Raw genomic sequence first — 21,346 nt, forward strand, 5'->3', positions numbered from 1 at the left:
ATACCTGATCGGAGAGTAAATTTGTTCAAATCCTAGAAAAATTCTTATTTTGAAAAATTCTTATATTGAATATATATCGGCATGGAGCCATTGGCATGAAGAGATGTCAAACACATAATAGGTGAATAAAAACAGGTTCCAAAGATATGTGCAGTGCAGTAAACTATTTATGAAAATTCCTGTTTGATAAAAATATGCCATCTACTATGTTTAGATGTACATGTAAGTGTATAAATAACAAAAATCATAAATTGAAAATGCTGCTAAAGTAGCAGAAGTTCTGAAAATGAAAAAGGGGAATGGTGTTGGTGAGGCTAGAAAGAGAACTTCATAAAAGTTTGTCTAACTTTTTCCAAAATAAAGGAGAAAAGGAACTCTTCCTATTATAATAAATCCATTTTAATTGCATGGTGAAGCAGTGCTATTTTCCTTCTCACTGGAACAGAGTACTCTAAAATCTGAAGCAAAAGCACATGTTCACTGCTAATAAGCCTCCCCAGGCAAACTAAGGTCATGTCTTTCAATAACTGGAGCAACATAAGCTGATGAATAGACCAGCTGTGGCCTATTCATGTGAGGGAAAGCAGCTGGCAGATGTGAGAAACCGGAAGAACTCAGAAAACCACCCACGTGAGTTGAATGGACAAGATAACGCCTAAGCAGGAATTTGTGAATCAAGGTAGAGGAAATTAAAAAGTTGCCTCTTTGATTTTAAAAAGGAAGGTCAATTTATTTGGAAAATAAGTCCACTTGTCTATCCCATAACTTCAAATCTATTTGTCAGAATAGAGTCTTTAACCAACAGGTTCTGATTTTTCCTGTCTACTAGACTTTGCTTTTACTGAAGGCATCATAAGAGATGACTCATAAGCCTCAAAATCTATTGCTCTTCTTTACTAGCTCCCTCTGCCACCAAGCCTTCCTCAATTGGTCATGTGATTGCAGTAAACATATTTATATGAGGGTGAGTGGGGAACCACTGACTGCCCAAGTATTTGCTGGAGATGTGTGGGCAGTAGGGACATAAAAGCCACCACCACCAACCCACCCTTCTCTTTCTATCGTTCTCACTCCACTGTCATCGTCATTAGACTTCCATGAAATTCTGAAATAAAAAGTTGATTCCCTAGGACTTTGATCATCACTAAGAAGAGTTAAAAAGCTCTCATTTGAGACAATGATTATTAAGTGATGGTGAAAACCAAAAAAAAAGGTTATGAGTCATCTATGCCCTCCTACTCTTTAAAGTTGAAATACAAACTCATAAAATTTCTACCAAAGAAAATAACATTGGCATAAATGATGTTTTCACACCTATGCCACTGAATGAATGTCCTTCTGTGATTTTCAGATTATAAAATCTTTGCAAGAGACTAAAGAACTCGGTGGATTCATAATTGTTTTAGTAATGCGAAACAAGTCTGTCACATCTGTAGAAATGTTTTGAGAATTCTTCAGAAATTATTTCCGTTTGATTAGAGTCACTCCATCAATCAGACATCACATTTATCATCCCTTTTGGCTCTACTTCAATGAACCAGGGCCAAGACCTACTGAACTGATACCACCTCAGTCTGTTAAGAATTTCTTCCTTGGAACTGATCTCAGTTGTGAAAATTCAAAACCAGTTAGTGTAATTCTTTAAAAGGCAGTTTTTGGAGCTATCCACAATCCTTCTCAAGGTAACTGAGCATGCTCTCTAGATAACATTTCTTATGGTGAAATTATCTTCAGATAATGTGCCCAAAGAACCCAAATGTTGGTACTCTTCTCTGTCTTGATGATCTCATTACAAAGGAATGATGTTAAATATAATCTCCGATCTAATAAACTCAAAATGTATATGTCTATCCCACAATCGTCTCCTGAACTTCTGACTTATTTATTCAAGTGCCTTCGCTTGGCTCTGCCTCTGAAATTTAGAACCACTCTAACTCAAGCTCCTCACATCCCCCAAACCACTCCATCCTTCACCTTTCCCATCTCAGTTGACTCCATTATGGAATGTGTTTAGTACAGGAACCTGGGTGTTTGTTGCGAACAGGGAGTAAGAAAGGAATCAAGTTTGGTTCCAACAAGTGGATTTTACTCATGCAATGCACACTCAACTTAACATTCCTAATAATAGCAAGTCACAGATACATTGACGATTCACTTCCTTGTTCACCTACAGTCCAATCCCCATGGATTTACTCAATGCAATGTCTCCTAGCCAAGAAGTCAGTCAGCAAGACCGAGGGGATTCTTCTCAGCAGTAGCCTCTCTCTGTTCCTTCCTCGGATGTCTTTGGATGTCCTCAGGTGTCCGATAAACCAGAGGCTGGGTGGCAGTCATCGCCGTGGGAGAGATGGTCAGTCGTCTGGCCTCAGTGACAATGGTCTATCTGCAATCAGTGATAGTGTGGACAGCAGACGGGACAGTCAAGAGACAGAGCAACGTGGAGTCCTCTGGTCACGGTGCTGCTGACAGTTTGCTCCAAAAGTCCAGGGGTTTAAGTAGTGATTTTTAGCCCAGATATGCTCTGGTCTTCATTGATAAAGACCGGAACACAACTACACTAGGAGCCACCACTCAAATCATAAAGGTTCATATCGGCATTGTTCAGGAGTGTCATCTGCCACTCAGCAAGTTTGTCACCAGGTGCCTTTTATGATTTTAGTTTTACGAGTCCAGGCAAATGCCAAATACAGCTTATTATTACTACATAACGCACAACTATAGCAGTTCCTATTATTTCCCTGTCTCATTACAGTGTTCTTTTGGATTTTTCTTCTTCACATGGCTTACAATCAAACTGCCAGAAAAATCTGTTGGCCATGTTGGAATATAAATAAAATTTGGTCACTTCTCATCACCTCCACTGTTGCTAAACTTGTTCAAGCCACCATTACCCCTGGCCTGGTTTTCTGCAATTGCTTCCTACTCACCCCAATTCCCTGTTTCTACCCTTGTCTTCTTACAGTCCTTTCAGATGCACCTGTTACAGGGTAATGCAGGCATGTCATATTACTTCTTTCAAAATACAGCAAAGTTTCTCCATTTCATGCAGAGCAAAGACAAAATCTTAGGAAGACACACAGTGCCCTCATGATGTGGCATCTCTTTACGTCTCATTTTCATTTTGCTATGGTTTAGATATGTTGTCCCCAAGTTCATGTGTGAGACAATGCAAGAAGGTTTGGAGGAGAAAGGATTGAGTTATAGTCTTCACCCCATCAGTGAATTAATCCTTTGTTAGGGATTAACTGAGTGGTAACTGAAGTGGCAGGGTGTGGGCTGAAGGAATTGAGAATTGGGGTATGGCTTTGGGTATATATTTGTATCTGGCAAGTGGAGACCTTCCTCTTTGCTTTCTGATCACCATGCGAGTTGATTCCCTCCACCAAACTCTTCCGTCATGATTTTCTGCCTCATCTCAAGCTCAGGGAATGAAGTTGGCCTTCTATGGACTAAGGCCTCTGAAACTGTGAGCCCTCAAATAAACTTTTCTTCCTCTACAATTCTGCTGGTCAGGTCTTTTAGTTGCAGTGGTAAAAAAGCTGACAAAAACACATTCCTAATTTTTCCTTCTAAGATTTCTTCTGGCATGTTTCATACCTTACCTCTAGCTGTCCCAATGCCTGGGGTCCTTTTTTCACAAATTAATCCTTTGCCCCCTTATGTTCTATACACAAATCTTATCTTCTCAATGAAGTCTACTTTTTTATTTTTTATTTGTTCTAATTAGTTATACATGAGAGTAGAATGCATTTTGATACATCATACAAAAATGGAGCACAACTTCTCATTCTTCTGGCTGTGTATGGTGCAGAATCATACCTGTAGTGTAATCATACACACCCCTCCCCCATTATGGATCAGCATCCACTTGTCAGAAAAAAGATTTAGCCTTTGTTTTAAGTGGTTTGGCTTATTTCTTTATTTTTCATTTTTTATTTTTATTTTTAAAGACTGTATTTTGATTCATTGTGAATGAATGGGGTACAACTTTTCATTTATAAGGTTGTACACAATGTAAATTCACATCATTCATGTAATCATACATATACATAGGGTAATAATGTCTGTCTCAGTCTACTATATTTCTTTCCCCCACCCCCTCCAGTCCCATTTTCCTCTACACCATCCAAAGTTCCTTCATTCTTCTCTTCCCCCCACATTCCCCCTTGTTATGTATCATCATCCACTTATCAGAGAAAACATTTGACCTTTGGTGGTTTTGGGCTTGGCCTGTTTCACTTAGCCTGATATTTTCCAACTTCATCCATTTATCAGCAAGTGCCATAATTTTATTCTTCTTTATGGCTGAGTAATATTCCATTGTGTATATATACCACAGTTTATCCATTCATCGATTGAAGGGCATCTCAGTTTATTCCATAGTTTAGCTATTGTGAATTGAGCTACTATAATCAATGATGTGACTGTGTCACTGTAGTATGCTGATTTTAAGTTCTTTGTGTGTATACTCAGTAGTGGGATAGCTGGATCAAAAGGGGATCCATTCCAAGTTTTCTGAGGAATCTCCATAGTGCTTTCCATAGTAGTTGCACCAATATGCATTCCCACCAGCAACGTATGAGTGAACCTTTTCGTCCACATCCTCTCCAACACTTGTGTTCTTGATAATTGCCATTCTGACTGGAGTAAGATGAAATCTTAGAGTAGTTTTGATTTGCATTTCTCTAATTGTTAGAGATGTTGAACATTTTTTATCTGTTTATTGTTCCATTGTATTTCTTCTTCTGTAAAGTATCTGTTCAGTTTCTTAGCCCATTTGTTGATTGGGTTAAGTTTTTTTGATGTTAAGTGTTTTGATTTCTTTATATATCCTGGAGATTAGTGCTCTATCTGAGGTATGTGTAGTTAAAGACTTTCTCCCATTCTGTAGTTTCTCTCTTAATGTTATTGATTGTTTTCTTTGCTGAGAAGAAGCTTTTTAGTTTGAATCCATCCTATTTATTGATTCTCGATTTTATTTCTTGAGCTTTAGGAGACTTATTAAGGAAGTCAGGTCCTAGGCTTACATGGTGAAGATTTGGGCCTACTTTTTCTTCTATTAGGTGCAGGGTCTCTGGTCTAATGCCTAAGTCTTTGATCCACTTTGAATTTAATTTCATGCAGGGTAAGAGATAGAGGTTTAATTTCATTTTGCTACATATGAATTTTCAGTTTTCCCATCATCATTTGTTGAATAGGTATCTTTTCTTCAATGTATGTTTTTGTGCCTTTGTCTAGCATGAGATAACTGTATGTATGTGGGTTTGTCTCTGTGTCTTTTGTTCTGTACCATTGGCCCACATGTCTATTTTTGTTGCCACTATCATGCCAGTTTTGTTACTATTGTTCTGTAGTATAATTTAAAGTCTGGTATTGTGATGCCTCCTGCTTCACTCTTTTTGCTAAGGACTGCCTTGGCTATTCTGGGTCTCTTATTTTTCCAAATGAATCTCACGATTACTTTTTCTAGTTCTATGAAAAGTGTAATTGGGATTTTAATAGGAATTGAATTAAAATCTATATAATGCTTTTTATCATATGGCCATTTTGACAATACTAATTCTGCTTATCCAAGAGCATAGGACATCTTTCCATCTTCTAAGGTCTTCTTCAATTTCTTTCTTTAGTGTTCTATAGTTTTCATTATAGAGGACTTTCACCTCTTTTGTTAGATTGATTACCAAATATTTTAATTTTTTTGAGGCTACTGTGAATGGGGTGCTTATCCTAATTTCTCCTGCAGTGGATTCTTCACTGATATATAGAAATGAATTTGATCTATGGGTATTGATTTTATAACCTGCTACTTTGCTGAACTCACTTATTAGTTCTAGAAGTTTTCTAGTGGAATTTTTTAGATCTTCTAAATATAGAATCGTGTCATCGGCAAATACTGATAATTTGTGTTCTTTTCCTATTTGTATCCCTTTAATTTCTTTTGTCTGTCTGATTGGTCTGGCTAGAGTTTCAGAGACTATGTTGAGTAGAAGTGGAGAAAGAGGGCTTTAGTCACTGTCTTGTTCCAGTTTTTAAAGGGAATGCTTTCAATTTTTCTCATTTAGAATGATGTTGGCCTTGGGCTTAGCAGAGATAGCTTTTACAATATTGAGGTATTTGTTCCTATTATCCCTAGTTTTTCTAATGGTTTGAACATGATGCTGTATTTTGTCAAATGCTTTTTCTGCATCTATTGAGGTGATCATACGATTCTTGTCTTTATGCCTATTGAAGTGATGAATTACTTTTATTGATTTCTCTCTGTTGAACAAACCTTGTATCCCTGGAATGAACCCTGCTTGATTGTAGTGCACTATATTTTAAATATATTTTTGTATACAATTTGCCAGAATTTTTGTGTCTATATTCATCGGGAATTGGTAAGAAGTTTTCTTTCCTTGATATGTCTTTGTCTGGTTTTGGTATCAGGGTGATACTAGCCTCATAGAACGAGTTTGGAAGGGTTTCCTCCTTTTCTATTCTATGGAATAATTGAGGAGTATTGGTATTAATTCTTCTTTGAAGGTCTTATAGAACTCAGCTAAGGTCCTGGACTTTTCTTGGTTGGTGGGCTTTTAATGGCATCTTCTATTTCATTGCTTGAAATTGATCTGTTTAAATTGTGTATGTCTTCCCGATTCCATTTGGATAGAGATTATACATCACTAGTAATTTGTCATTGTCTTTGAGACTTTCTATTTTATTTGGGTACAAATTTTCCAGACAGTTTCTAATTATCTTCTGTATTTTAGTAGTGTCGGTTGTAATATTTCCTTTTCCATCATGAATTTTAGTAATTTGAGTTTTCTCTCTCTCTTTATTAGTGTAGCTGTTTATCAATTTTCTTTATTTTTTTCAAAGAACCAACTTTTTGTTTCACTGATTTTTTTCAATTGTTTCTTTTGTTTCACCTCCATTGACTTCAGCTCTGATTTTAATTATTTCCTATCTTCTACTGCTTTTGGTATTGATTTGTTCTTCATTTTCTAGTTTGTGATGTAATGTTATGTTAGGTCATTTATTTGTTGACTTTTTATTCTTTTAATAAATGAACTCAATGCAATGAACTTTCCTCTTAGCAATGCCTTTACAGTGTCCCAGAGATTGTTTTTTAATAATAACAACCACAATTTATTGAGCTCTTTTTTAAGGTACTATGCTAAGTACTTCATACAATTAACCTAATTCCTACCACAACCTCATCAAAATAGGCACAGTTGGCTACCCACAGGTTGGTGGGGAGGTCTATATTTCACAATTGCAGATTCAACCAGTTGAGAACTGAAAATGCATTTTAAGAAAATTGCATCTGTATTGAACATGTACAGATTTTCCTCATCATTATTTCCTAAAAAATATAACATTACAACTTTTTACACAGCATTCACCTTGTATTACTATTATAAATAATTTAGAGATGGTTTAAAATATATGGGAGGATGTGCAGAGGTAATATGGCTTATATCATTTCAAATGAAGGAGTTGAGTTTCCATGGATGTTGGGGGTGTGTTTGTGTCCTGGACCAACTAGGAATTGCCAGAACTTTGACCAAAATCAGGGCTGCTGGACTCCAGAGTTTGAGTTCCCTGAGCAAATTTATCAGCATATGTGCATATACCTATTAGCAGCTGAGAAAACAAGGTATAATAAGGGAAGCTTACATAAAGCACAGTGGGTATGCCAATTCTGCTACTATCTCTTATGGAAAGACATTAGCAAAAGGAAGTATTTATCCTCTGACATCACTTTGTTTTAGTATTTCCTAACTCTTTATTCCTGTCCAAGAGATTTTGATATGTTGTATTGGTATTCACATTTATCTCTAAGTATTTTTGTTTAATTTCTTCCCTGATTTCTTTGGTTATCCATTTGTCATTCAATGGCATGTTGTTTAGTCTCCAGGTGTTGGGATAGCTTCTATTTTTATCATTGATTTCTAATTTCATTCCATTATGATCTGATGGACTGTAGGGTAGTATTTCTATTTTTTCTGTATTTGCTAAGAATTGCTTTGTGGCATAACATATGGTCTATTTTAGAGAAGGATTCATGTGCAATTGAGAAGAAAGTATATTTGCTCAATGATAGATAAAATACTCTCCATATATCATTAAGTCTAAATCATTAATTGTTTTATTTAGTTCTATAGTTTCTTTGTTTAATTTTTGTTTGGAAGATCTATCCAGTGGTGAAAGAGGTGTGTTAATGTGACTTGATGTTATTGTGTCATGGTCTATTTTATTCTTGAAATTGAGAAGGGTTTGTTTGATGTACGCAGATGCTCCATAGTTTTGGGAATATATATTTACAATTGTTAGCATCCATATATCAGAGAGAATATTAGACCTTTGGTTTTGGGGGATTGGCTTATTTCACTTCGCACGGTTGTCTCTAGTTCCATCCACTTACTGATGAATGTCATAAAGTCATTCTTCTTAGTTGGAACTCTGTCAAATGACTGAGAAGCTCCCTGGCTTTTCTGCTTTATTTCAGAATTTGCCTGGATTGGAAAAAATTCACCTTTACATATCATGATTTTAAATTATCTGACTATGAACTAAAAAGCAATATAATTGGAACAAAAGTTGGAACTGCTATTTCAGACCTCATTTAATAGTCCTATGTTTTGAGAGTCTCCAGCTAAATGGGGGTTTTAGTAACAGAGAGGTAGCAAGCCTGCCCTAAAGGGGAACGAAAGGAAGCTGGACATGGGAATTAATGGTGTGCCTTCCACAGCATACTTCTTTACCTGGGGGCCAACCTAATGTTAATTGTCCAGTCTGTGAGCAAACAGTCCCTTACCTGGGAAACTTCTTATACCCTATGGGTCTTGTCCGATCTGTGTTTGAGTCCCTGATCCTAACTCTGAAGCAGGAAACCTGAATTTGTGTTCTCTCTGGCATTGGAGAAAAACCTAGTCTAGGGCAGCCTCTCTGTCTTCAGATGTAAGGTCCAAATTCAGTACACCATCAGAATAGGAAACAAATTTAAAGATTTTTACTTACAAATCCTGGGCAACAAGGGCATAATAACTTGGGAGGGCAGTCCTCTGTCCCCAGGTCACACAAGGCAGGAATAAGGAGTCAGGCAGAGAGAAAGAAAGAGGGTAGAGAGGGACAGTCTATGAATGGGCATAGGGTAGGACTCTGTTAGGCAGGAAAGATGCCTCTAAGTTCCAATCGCAATCACCAGACTGAGCCATCTCGTGTGGCACAGAACTGGAAACTGTGAGGAGGATGACTGAGCCCTACTTTTGGTATGAGGACATTATTAAACTTCCATTCAAAATGGATGCTGAGGAAACATAAAATTACAGGAATTCACTATACCCTTCAATCATGGATGCCATTAATTCAATGAGAAGGAAGCTATTGCATAACAGAATTTATAGGAAATAAATGAGGAGTTTGTCAAAAATGCTTTCTCTTGAAACTTAAAAGACAATTACATGGAAAAACAGTAATGGTGAAACCAACGTGAAATTATTCTTTTCTTTCTTAGTGCCCAAATCACTCATTTCTTTTATTCAGTGTGAAGCTCTTGTGCTGAAGCTCTTCCCAATCCCAATAACCCCGACCTGTGGTCACATGGTATCATCTCTAAATGACAGAGTTCCTCTGCACTGAGTCAACCCTCTTCCTTTCTCATTGTTCATACACACTGTTGATACTTCTCATGCATCGTTAAAGGACTGTCTTTAAACCATGTCATCCAGTCCTGAATTTTCAGCTCTATCTGTGTATGCCTATAAATGGGAATTAATCTCAGTGAGCGTATTTTCAGCTCCAGAACTTTTCATTTAGCATCCTACATAGTGCTTCTAATTAGAAATGTCATCTTAAATTCAGATGTTCAAAGCTTAATTCCTGACCTCCCCTTAGTGTAAACAAATTCCTCCAGCATATCCTATCTCAGGAAATGGGACCTCCAATCATACATTGCTCCTGTCCCAAACCTAGAAGTCATCTTATGAATAGCCCTCTTTTCCAACCTCTATTGATTACTGTGTCCTATGGATTCTTTCTCTGAAAGAAAATCTTGTCATTCTCCCATCTCTGTAGTTACCACCAGTAACTACCATCATTCAAACCCTCATCTTTCAACTCCTTATGACTTGAATTTATTTTAATACTCCAACCAACATAATCTCTTAAAAATCTAAACCTGTTTGCTTTAGGTCCTTCCCAGAAAATTTTCATAGCTCTTACAGGGAGAAAAATCCTCAATATGGAAAATATGGCTATATAGTTATTATATTAACTTCTCCTGTCCAGTAGGTGACTAAATTCTATTTCTCTCTGATTCCAGCTTTGATGTCACTTCCTTAGAAAACTGCTCCCTTCTACTCCAAAGTAGTTGCTTTCCTATGTTCCATATTTTTGTATTTTCCTATAATTATCCTTCAGGTTGATATTCAGTATAATTTAATATTTGTATGATGATTTAGATTTTCAGAGCATGGAAAATAGGGCAATACTGAGTCTTCATGCCTAGCATATATTTGGCACTTGGTGAATATTTGCAGAATTTTAAAACAGAATTGTGTGGATGAATTTTGCTTTTGACATTGTTCTTAAAAATAACTTCCCCAATACATAATAGTAAATGCTACTTTTATCATCTTTGTATCTTTAATTCATCTATTAATATGCAATATATTTTGGCATATTATGTAAAATTGTGAATTGACCTTACTAAAGTATGAAAAACATTTATTAAAAAACAGATTTTTTTTCCAATTTATTTGTGTGTGTGTTTGTGTGTATAGGGATTGAACCCCGGGCTTCATGCATGCTAGTAGGCAAGTGCTTTACCACTGAGTTATGTTCCCAGCCTGAAATTTTCCCTGCTTTATCCTGCATGTTCAGCATATAATTATGAGAGGGCATCATTCTCACACTTCACCATTACTTTAGCATTAGGTTTTTTGTTTGTTTGTTTTTTGTGGTGCTGGGGACTGAACCCAGGGCTTTGTGCATCCTAGGCAAGCACTCTACCAACTAAGCTACATCCCCACCCCTAGAATTAGTATTTCTAAAAATATTTTTCTTCTGCTCTCTGGCATCCCTAATACATTATCTGGAATATTATAGCTTTATAATAAATACTGTTTGATATGACAAACATTTCTCAAAACCCTATTTATTCATTTCACAAGAACTCTAGAACAATTTCAGGAAATTTAAACAAAATTATCTTGAGATTTTCCTGGAAATTGCATTAAATTTATAGTTTTATTTTTTTTTTAAGGGGAAACAGCTTTTTACTATATGGAATATTTCTGTGTTGGAAGATATTTCTCTACTGATTCAAGGTTTCTCTTAGGTAGTTTCATAATTTTGATGGCTTATTGCTGTAGGATTCACACATTTCTTTTTATGTGTATCCCTAAATGTTTTCCTTATGCTATTTAACTGATATTATTGTACCAAAAAAAAAAAAAAAAACTATTGGATTTTCTATAATCATTTTGCAACTGGTATCCTTTCTGAACTGCTACTAATACTTTTTTTTTTTTAAATCTGGGTTCATAAGTAAATAATTATAAATTTTCCTACTTTTATCAATATTTGTACTATTTGTGTCTATATCAGGTGATTGTTTTAGCTAGCATTACCGGAATGATTATTCAAAATAGTAACAGAAGGAAGTCTTGGCTAGATTTTCTCATCAAGGAAGAAACTTCTACACATTTATGAGAACCTAGTTTTCTTCCCCTTCTTGGTATACAACTAGCTGATATTTTCTACCTTTCTTTGTTCAAAGGTAGAGCCTTATGATTAGAAGGAATGTAGTAGAAATTATACATATCATTTCAAAGTCTGTTCTTTAAAATCTTCCCACGGGATATCTGTTACTCTTTCTCTCTTCCCAACTGAGGCTTGAGACCAAATGTTCCAATTCCTCAGTGAATTTGAGGCCAAAAAAAGGAGCTGTCTGATTCTTGAGTCTGCACTTAATGGAGATTTTTGGACCCAAACTACTGGGCTGAGAACTCTCATAGGGAATTGTTGTATGGTAACTTTTACTGGGTGAGCCACAAAACTTGAAAGACTGCTTGTGACAGCATTTATCATATACTGATTATCACACTTATTTTGGTGGTAATGACACTAATTCAAACCCTATAAACATAGACTTAACAGTTTGTTTGAAATAGGATTTTCTTAACCACACTTTAATTCTTACTGCATTAGTAACTTTTCTAAAATCAATTTGAAGATTTATTTAAAATATCAAGATTACCATATAATTTCTCTCACTTATTTTATTTTGTGATGAACTATATCCAAATATTTCCCAATGTTCAATCACTTTGGGATCTTAAAATAAAACTTCCCTGACCATTCTGAACAATTATTTTAATGTATTGCTGAATTCAATTTGATAAATTTCATTTTGAAATTGAAGTCTCAAATTATCATTGATTTTGACCTATTGTGTTTTCTTTGACAATTTAAATACATTTTTTCAAAACATTGCATTTTCTACTTAGAGTACAGTGCTTATAAAGTGCAATGTTATTTTCTTTCCCTGTGTACATGTTCCATATTTAAGTATTGAGAATGCCCAGTAATTTCCTATAGCAGTAACTTTAAAACTGCCACAGAATTTGCTGCAAATTTGGCCCCTTCCATATTTTACTGTGTGGAACACTGTCACACTTGTACTTGGGCTGGCTTAATCAACCTCTTCCATGGTGGACCCAGAGGGAGGAGCTACCCCACCAGGAATCCCCCAGGCATTCCTCCTGACATGCCTCCTGCATTCTGGTACAGCTTGGTAATGTGGGGTTGCAGACCTTCTCTGGCTCTTTTGGCTGATGTTCAAATTCTTCTTTCTCTGCAGTCTGATTCTTATCCAGCCAGTTGATTACATGTCAAGAATCTTCTGTAAGTCCTCATCATTTATCTTACCTTGAAGTTTCTCTTCTCCAACAGTTGTTTTCATGTTGAATGCTTAAGACTCCAGCAAATTCTCAGATAACACTTTGTCTCTCTGCTTTTCATCTTCAGCTCTGTACTTTTCAGTTTTCTGGAGAATGTGCTCAATGTCCTCCTTGCTCAAATGAACTTTGTCGTTAGTGATGGTAACCATGTTCTCTTTCCCTGTATTCTTGTCTACAGCAGAGGCATTGAGGTTCTCGTTGGCATCAGTATCAAAAGTGACTTCAATCTGAAGAACACCACGAGGTACAGGAGGTATGCCTCTGAGTTCAAACCTGTCAAGCAGGTTGTTATCCTTGCTACGGCATGCTCACCTTCATATATCTGAATGAGCACACCAGGCTGGTTGTCAGGGTGGGTCATGAAGGTCAGTGTCTGCTTGGTAGGAATGGTGGTATTGCACTTGACGAGGATAGTCTTGACTCCACCAGCAGTTCCAATACCAAGGAAAAGAGGAGTGACATCCAAGAGTTCAGTATTTTTCAGACTTATCTCCAGATAAAATGGCTACCTGGGCAACTGCACCATAAGCATCAGTCTCATCAGGGTTGAGGCACTTATTCAGTTCTTTTCCATTGAAGGAGTCCTGAAGAAGCCTCTGAATCTTGGAGATATGAGTAGAACCACCCACCAGTACAATATCATTGATCTGTCACTTGTCTAGTTTGGCATCACAAAGAGCTTTTTGTACAGGATCGAGAGTGTCATGGAACAGGTCAGCATTCAACTCTTCAAATAGAGCATGAGTAATAGAGGTATAGAAGTTGATTCCTTTATAGAGAGAATCAATCTCAATACTGGCCTGAGTCCTGGAGGAGAGGGTATGCTTAGCTCTTTCACATGCAATACCAAGATGTCCAACAGCTCTTTTGTTCTCACTGACATCCTTTTTATGCTTGTGCTTGAACTCAAGGATAAATGATTAACCATACGGTTATCAGAGTCTTCTCCACCTAAGTGGGCATCTCCAGCTGTGGATTTGATCTTGAAGATTCCATCCTCAGTAGTGCTACCTACTACTAAAAATCAGCACATTTCTTTCAGTTCCAACCTTTTTGTCTAAACCATAAGCAATAGCAGTGGCAGTTGGCTCATTGATTATCCTAAGTACATTGAGACTGGCAATGGTTCCAGGATCTTTGGTTGCCTGACTCTGAGTCATTGAAGTAAGTTGGCACTGTGACCACAGCAATGGTAACAGTCTTCCCAATGTAGTCCTCTGCAATTTCCTTTATCTTTGTCAAGACCATAAAAGACACCTCCTCTGGATAGAAACTTTATGTCGCTCCCTTGTATTCTACATGGACTTTGGGCTTGACTGCATCATTCACCATTCTAAAGGACCAGTGCTTCATATCAGACTGGAAAACAGCATCATCAAATCTCTGTTCTATCAGACATTGGGCATCAAAAACTGTGTTGATGGGGTTCATTGCAACCTGATTCTTTGCATCATGGCTGATGAATTGGTGAGTCGGTGAAGGTAACATAACTTGGGATAATTTGGTTCCCCTGATCTTTGGCAATTATCTCCACTTTTCCATGCTGAAAGATACCCACCCAAGAGTAGGTGATGCCAAGATCAATGCCAACTGCAAGGTCTCTTAGACATGGTTCAGTATATGTAGGCCAGAATCTACTTGCAAAGAAACCATGCAAATCTCAAAAGCTGCCACTGCATTCAATGAGCTGACCTATTGTTTTAAATATCTCCACTTTTCCTTGCTTTTCTTTCTTCTCAATATATTTAAAGATGTTTTTATAATATTTTCTCAGGGTTATGTTTGCTTCATATACTTCTTCAGAAAATCACATTTTTTCCTATTATTTTCTCCTAAATTACCCTATCTGTGGATAATTTTAAATAGAATGTGAAAGTCTAAGCCCATGGCTAATATCATTCTAAATGGTGAAAAACTGAAAGCATTCCCCCTCAAAACTGGAACAAGGCAGGGATGCCCTCTTTCACCACTTCTATTCAACATCGTTCTTGAGACTCTGGCCAGAGCAATTAGACAAACCAAAGAAATTAAAGGGATACGAATTGGAAAAGAAGAACTCAAACTATCCCTGTTCGCTGATGACATGATTATATATTTAGAGGAACCTGGAAATTCCACCAGAAAACTCTTAGAACTCATAAGTGAATTCAGTAAAGTAGCAGGTTACAAGATCAATGCCCATAAATCCAATGCATTTTTATACATAAGTGATGAATCTTCAGAAAGAGAAATTAAGAAAACTACCCCATTCAAAATAGCCTCGAAAAAAATAAAATACTTGGGAATCAATCTCACAAAAGAGGTGAAAGACCTCTACAATGAGAACTATACAACACTAAAGAAAGAAATTAAAGAACACCTTAGAAGATGGAAAGATCTTCCATGTTCTTGGATAGGAAGAATTAATATTGTCAAAATGGCCATACTACCTAAAGTACTATACAAATTCAATGCAATTCCAATTAAAATCCCAATGACGTACCTTACAGAAATAGAGCAAGCAATTATGAAATTCATCTGGAAGAATAAGAAACCCAGAATAGCTAAAGCAATCCTTAGCAGGAAGAGTGAAACAGGGGGTATTGCAATACCAGATCTTCAACTCTACTACAAAGCAATAGTAACAAAAACGGCATGGTATTGGTACCAAAATAGAAAGGTAGATCAATGCTACAGAATAGAGGACACGGACACAAACCCAAATAAATACAATTTTCTCATACTAGACGAAGGTGCCAAAAATATGTAATGGAGAAAAGATAGCCTCTTCAACAAATGGTGCTGGGAGAATTGGAAATCCATATGCAACAGAATGAAACTAAACCCATATCTCTCACCATGCACGAAACTAAACTCAAAATGGATTAAGGACCTCGGAATCAGACCAGAGACCCTGCAGATTATAGAAGAAAAAGTAGGTCCAAATCTTCACCTTGTTGGTCTAGGACCAGACTTCCTTAACAGGACTCCCATAGCACAAGAAATAAAAGCTAGAATCAACCACTGGGATAGATTCAAACTAAAAAGCTTTCTCTCAGCAAAGGAAACTATCAGCAATGCGAAGAAAGAGCCTACAGAGTGGAAGAATATCTTTGCCAATCATACTTCGGATAGAGGGCTAATCTCCAGAATCTATAAAGAACTCAAAAAACTCTACTCCAAGAATACAAATAATCCAGTCAACAAATGGGCTAAGGAAATAAATAGACACTTCACAGAAGAAGATCTACAAGCAATCAACAAACATATGGAAAAATGCTCAACATCTCTAGTAATAAGAGAAATGCAAATCAAAACCACCCTAAGATTCCATCTCACCCCAATTAGAATGGTGATTATCAAGAATACAAGCAACAACAGGTGTTGGCGAGGATGTGGGGAGAAAGGTACACTCATACATTGCTGGTGGGGCTGCAAATTAGTGCAGCCACTCTGGAAAGCAGTGTGGAGATTCCTTAGAAAACTTGGAATGGACCCTCCATTTGACCCAGCTATCCCACTCCTTGGCCTATACCCAAAGGACTTAAAATCAGCATACTACAGAGATACAGCCACATCAATGTTCATAGCTGCTCAATTCACAATAGCCATACTGTGGAACCAACCTAGATGCCCTTCAATTGATGAGTGGATAAAGAAACTGTGGTATATATATACAATGGAATATTACTCAGCCATAAAGAATGATAAAATTATGGCATTTGCAGGCAAATGGATGAAATTGGAGAAAATCATGCTAAGTGAGATAAGCCAATCTCAAAAAGCCAAAGGACGAATGATATCACTAATAAGTGGAGGATGACACATAATGGGGGGGAGGGAAGGGTTAGTGTTAGGGTTAGAGTTAGGGTTAGGGAGGGGGACAAGTATGGAGGAAGAAACTACTGTATAGAGGGTAAAGAGGGGTGGGAGGGGTGGGGGGAAGGGAAAAAATAACAGAATGAATCAAACAACATTACTCTATGTAAATTTATGATTACACAAATGGTATGCCTTACGCCATGTACAAACAGAGAAACAACATGTATCCCATTTGTTTACAATAAAAAAATAAAAAAAAAATAAAAGAATTCTAAATCAAAATTGTACTGACTCAGGGTACTTTTCTAGGGGTGGAGTAGGGATTTGGGGTAATCATCTGTTTTTCCCAAAACACTTTATTATTCAAACATTCTTGTGCCAGCTTTAGACATTTGTGATTCCTCTGAAAATTATGTATTTTGCGATTAGCATATTTATTCATAAATTCTGTTGCTTTCTCACTTTTTTAAAAAATTTTGAATTTATGACCAGAAATCAAAACAGTTCCATTATCGGTTCTTAGTGATATAATCAAAATTATTAAAAGCAGGAATTTTAAACTAAATTATGTTTAGGCTTATTTTCCCTAAAGAAAATAAATGATATTTATTTGGATATTCTTCATAATAAGCTGATTCCTGCTGTTCTTTTCTCAATAATAAACAGAACTTGAAAATTTTCCTAATGATTGCTGAAGCAGAAAATTACTAGCTTACATGTCACACAAATATGAGAGAATTGGTGTCAACACAGCAGTAGGACATCTTAAAGCCAAGTGCTTATCATCTGAGGAGATGCTCAATAATTTTTTTAAAGAAATCAATGAATGGGGGACAAAATTATTATTGCTTATACTCTCCTCAATATGTTTCCATTGACTGTTTGAAAATTGAAAAAAGAAAGTGGTTCTGGTTTGATAAATTTCAAATCATATTAACAAATAACCAAACACGATTCTTTGTAGAATATTCAGGTTCTATGAATAGATCAGTTCAGCTCTTTAATTCTGTCTCAAACCTAGGATTTGCTAAGCAACAATTTTCTCAAAAATTTTCCAATTATTAAACATCGTCTATGTATGTTCATTGATAATATTCTATTTTAAGTATAACTTCTTAATATCTACACTCTAATAAAAATATATTATCATAAAATGTTGGGAATAGGCCAGTGACCAAAGGGGAAAAAAGCTCCTAAATCCTGAAGTTAGTTATTCCTTTGTATAGTTTGGAAAAACAAAACCTTATTTAAACGTAGCTTGGAAAATTAAATGATTAGAGATACCAATGTGAAGACCGAAGCATAAGTCTTCAAAGCTTTTAGTAATACAAGCTTTTCTTTCATACTACTTCATCATTTAATGTCTGGGAGGTAAGCAGATGGCAAAAATTTTATGTAAGAAATTTTAATATTTGTAGCACAAAGAAACTTCTTGTCTCAGTTTTTCTTGCAAAGGCATAACTTTGTAATACATCAAGCATATGCAATGATTCTGAGTGGGATCCCAAAAAAGACAGTAGTCGACTTATCATGTGGCTTTGTGCCAATTGTTCTCATTATTATCCCTCAGTGTAGAAGTGGCAAGGTGTGCTGTTTATTGACAGAAGAGAGTGCACCAACACTGATTTTTCTTCCACAAGTTGAAGTAAAGACCAGAGTGCCTTGCTGCCATTATGAAGTTGAAACAGTACTCAATAGAACAAGATAAAAGTTTCTTGATTTCTCCTTCAGAAAGAGAGAGACAGAGAGAGGGGGAATATGTCACACATATATGCAAGTTAATGTCCAATTTTAATGTTTCAGCAATAGCAAAGTAGCACCTGGTCCTTATCTTTCAGGAAAAAAAAATTCAACACATTTTTTACAATCAATTTCTTATATTATCTGTCAAAAAGAAAAAGCATTACTTCAGTGGCCACATGCAAGTCTTTGAATGTGTTTTTCAAAAACAGTTTCTTTAGTTTTCTCTTAAGTTTTCCTGTTACATGACAGTTTACTAAAAGTGGTGAAAATTTTAGGAAAGGACAACAAAAAAGCTTTGGAAATATTGTGCTTTGAAAATCAATGATGAGACAACCATTGAATCTTTGACTGTGGAGTAGCTAAAAGATACTTCAAATGGTATTTATACTAATCATGAGTAAAAGAAAATTGTCCTGATTCTTTGCCAGTATTCATTGATGGATAAGTACCTCTACAAAGCAGGATTCATTGATTTAACTGAAAATTAAAATAATACTTAATATGACAATTTTCTTGAGGTTAAAGAGGCATAGAACATTCTAAAAAAAATCATTTATTCTACTTTTTAATTTTTTTTATTTCTTCCCTTCTACAAAATTGGAATAAATCCTGCAGAAGCTTTTATTTAAGTCCTTCTGCTCAGATGAAGTTACATTTTAAAAAAAATCTCCTAATAGTTGACTGGCTAAAATAAATCTGGGATCTACACCAATAGCTTGAATTTTGTCTTGTTCTAAGATAACATTTTAACACTTAATTCCACACAGTAATAACAGAACTACATGTGTTTGGACAATCATTAGTTCTAATATCTATTTCCTTTTCAAAGATTCTGGTGACACTTCAAAAGCAGTTCTCATTTGGGGCATTTTCTTTTCTGTCAATAGATAGCTTTGAGACTCAAAGCTCCTGCTCCTCTCTTTTTGTTGTTTTGCTCGTGTTTCAATCCAAAAATGTAAATAGTCTCGCTAATTTATATTATTATTTTAAATAGACAATTATGACAAATAATTTTAGATATACAGAAAAACTGCAAAAGTAGAACAAAATTCTCACACATCCTGCACTCAGCTTCCCCTAATGTTGACATCTTACCTAACCACAATATATTAGTCAAAATGAAGAAATTACCATTGTCACATACTTTTAACTAAACCACACACCTTATTTGGATTTCACCAATTTCCTCCTATTGTCATTTCTCAATTCCAGCATGTTGCTCAGGATGCCTCCCTGCATTTACTCACCAAATTTTTTTATACCACTCTGATCTGTGATTGTCTCTTATTTACACGATTCTGAGAAGTTTGGAGAGTACTTGTTAGGCATTTTGTAGAAAGTCTCTGCAGTTGTCTTTTTCTGATACTTTGTCATAATGAAGTGGTATTATGAGTTTGGGACAAAATGCCCCAGGAGTGAAGTGCTCCTCTGATTACATCATATCAAGGAATAGGCACGCACATGATCACGACATGGCTTGTCCTTGGGATGCTAACCTGGATCAGTTAACATGATGTTCGCTAGCTTTCCCTGTTGTCAACTTAACATACTTTAATCTTTGGAAATAAATTACTAACATACTATAATCTTTGGAAATAAATTACTAATGTCAGTTCACACTTAAAAAGAGGACCGTTAAGTTCCTCCTTCTGGAAGTGGGAATTATCTAAAGGTAGTATTTGGAATTCTTCTGTCATCTCCCGTCTCCAAACATTTGTTTATTTATTCAATGATATGTTTATAACCTTGTGGAATTGTTGGCATTTATTTTGTTCTCGAGGTCTGATTCTCTGGATCTGATACCATCATTATTTATTTTGCTGCTCAAATTGTCCTAGCTTTGGCCACTGGGAGCTTTTTCAGCTGGGCTTTGAAATGCTTCTATATTTTATGTTGTTTGGGTTGTTTTGTTGGAGTTGTTGGGTTTTTTTAAAGTCATTCTTACTTTCTGGCAAAACAAATGCTCCAATATAATCTTACATTCTTCCTACTCAATCTTTGATATGTCATTTCCCCCAAGAGCCCTAGTTATGCTATTTTAAAGTGTATGTGATTGAAAACTTTTAAAAGTAATTATTTTATTTCAAGCAATTTTTTTACAAAAATTATGAAGATAGTACAGAATTGACTTAGTTTTGAACATCTTTTTTTTCATTTTTTTATTTGTTCTTTTCAGATATACATGACGTAGAATGTATTTTGACATATTATACAGACATGGAGTATAACTTATTCTAATTAGGATTGAACATCTTTACCATTATTGTACTTTGCTACAGTTAATAACAAATACTAATACATTATTATTAACAAATATGTGTCCTGGATTTGGATTCCCTGAGTTTTTACCTAATTACCTTTTTTGTTCCAGGACACCATCTGGGATACTACATTACATTTAATGCCCAGTCTTCTTAGGTTCCAGACTATGTAGGCTGTGACAGTTTCTCAGACTTTAATTTTGATGACCCTGTCATAGTTCAATAATGGTCCAATATTTGGCAGAATGTCCTTATTTAAGGTTTGCCACCTTATTATTTACTCTCAACCAGTTATTATCTTTGGTATTGACTTCTATCATCTGGTTGAGGTAGTATTTACCAGATTTCTATACTGTGAAGTTATTCTTTTATGTTTCTTTTTACCCCATACTCTCTGGAAGGCAGTCAATACGTAGAGGCCAAAGCTAAGAAATGGAGAGTAATGTGTCACTCCTTGAAGGCAGAGTATCTACATAAATTATTTGGAATTACTCTACCTGTGAAGTTATTTTACTATCTACCACTTATTGATTTATTCGGGAATTTATATCCGAATGGACTAATGAATATTTCTTTTATTCCTTGAGCCAAATA

General features: G+C 35.8%; 1 pseudogene across 1 annotated transcript; it reads right to left on the reverse strand.

Moving 5' to 3' along the window:
* Positions 1-12,679: 12,679 nt before the first annotated feature.
* LOC306665229 (heat shock cognate 71 kDa protein-like) lies at positions 12,680-14,557 on the reverse strand (annotated as a pseudogene). The gene has a single exon. The product of its transcript is annotated as a heat shock cognate 71 kDa protein-like (transcript).
* Positions 14,558-21,346: the final 6,789 nt, after the last annotated feature.

Source organism: Sciurus vulgaris, assembly GCF_902686455.1.
Source record: "Sciurus vulgaris genome assembly, chromosome: 1".
Classification (NCBI taxonomy): Eukaryota; Metazoa; Chordata; class Mammalia; order Rodentia; family Sciuridae; genus Sciurus; species Sciurus vulgaris.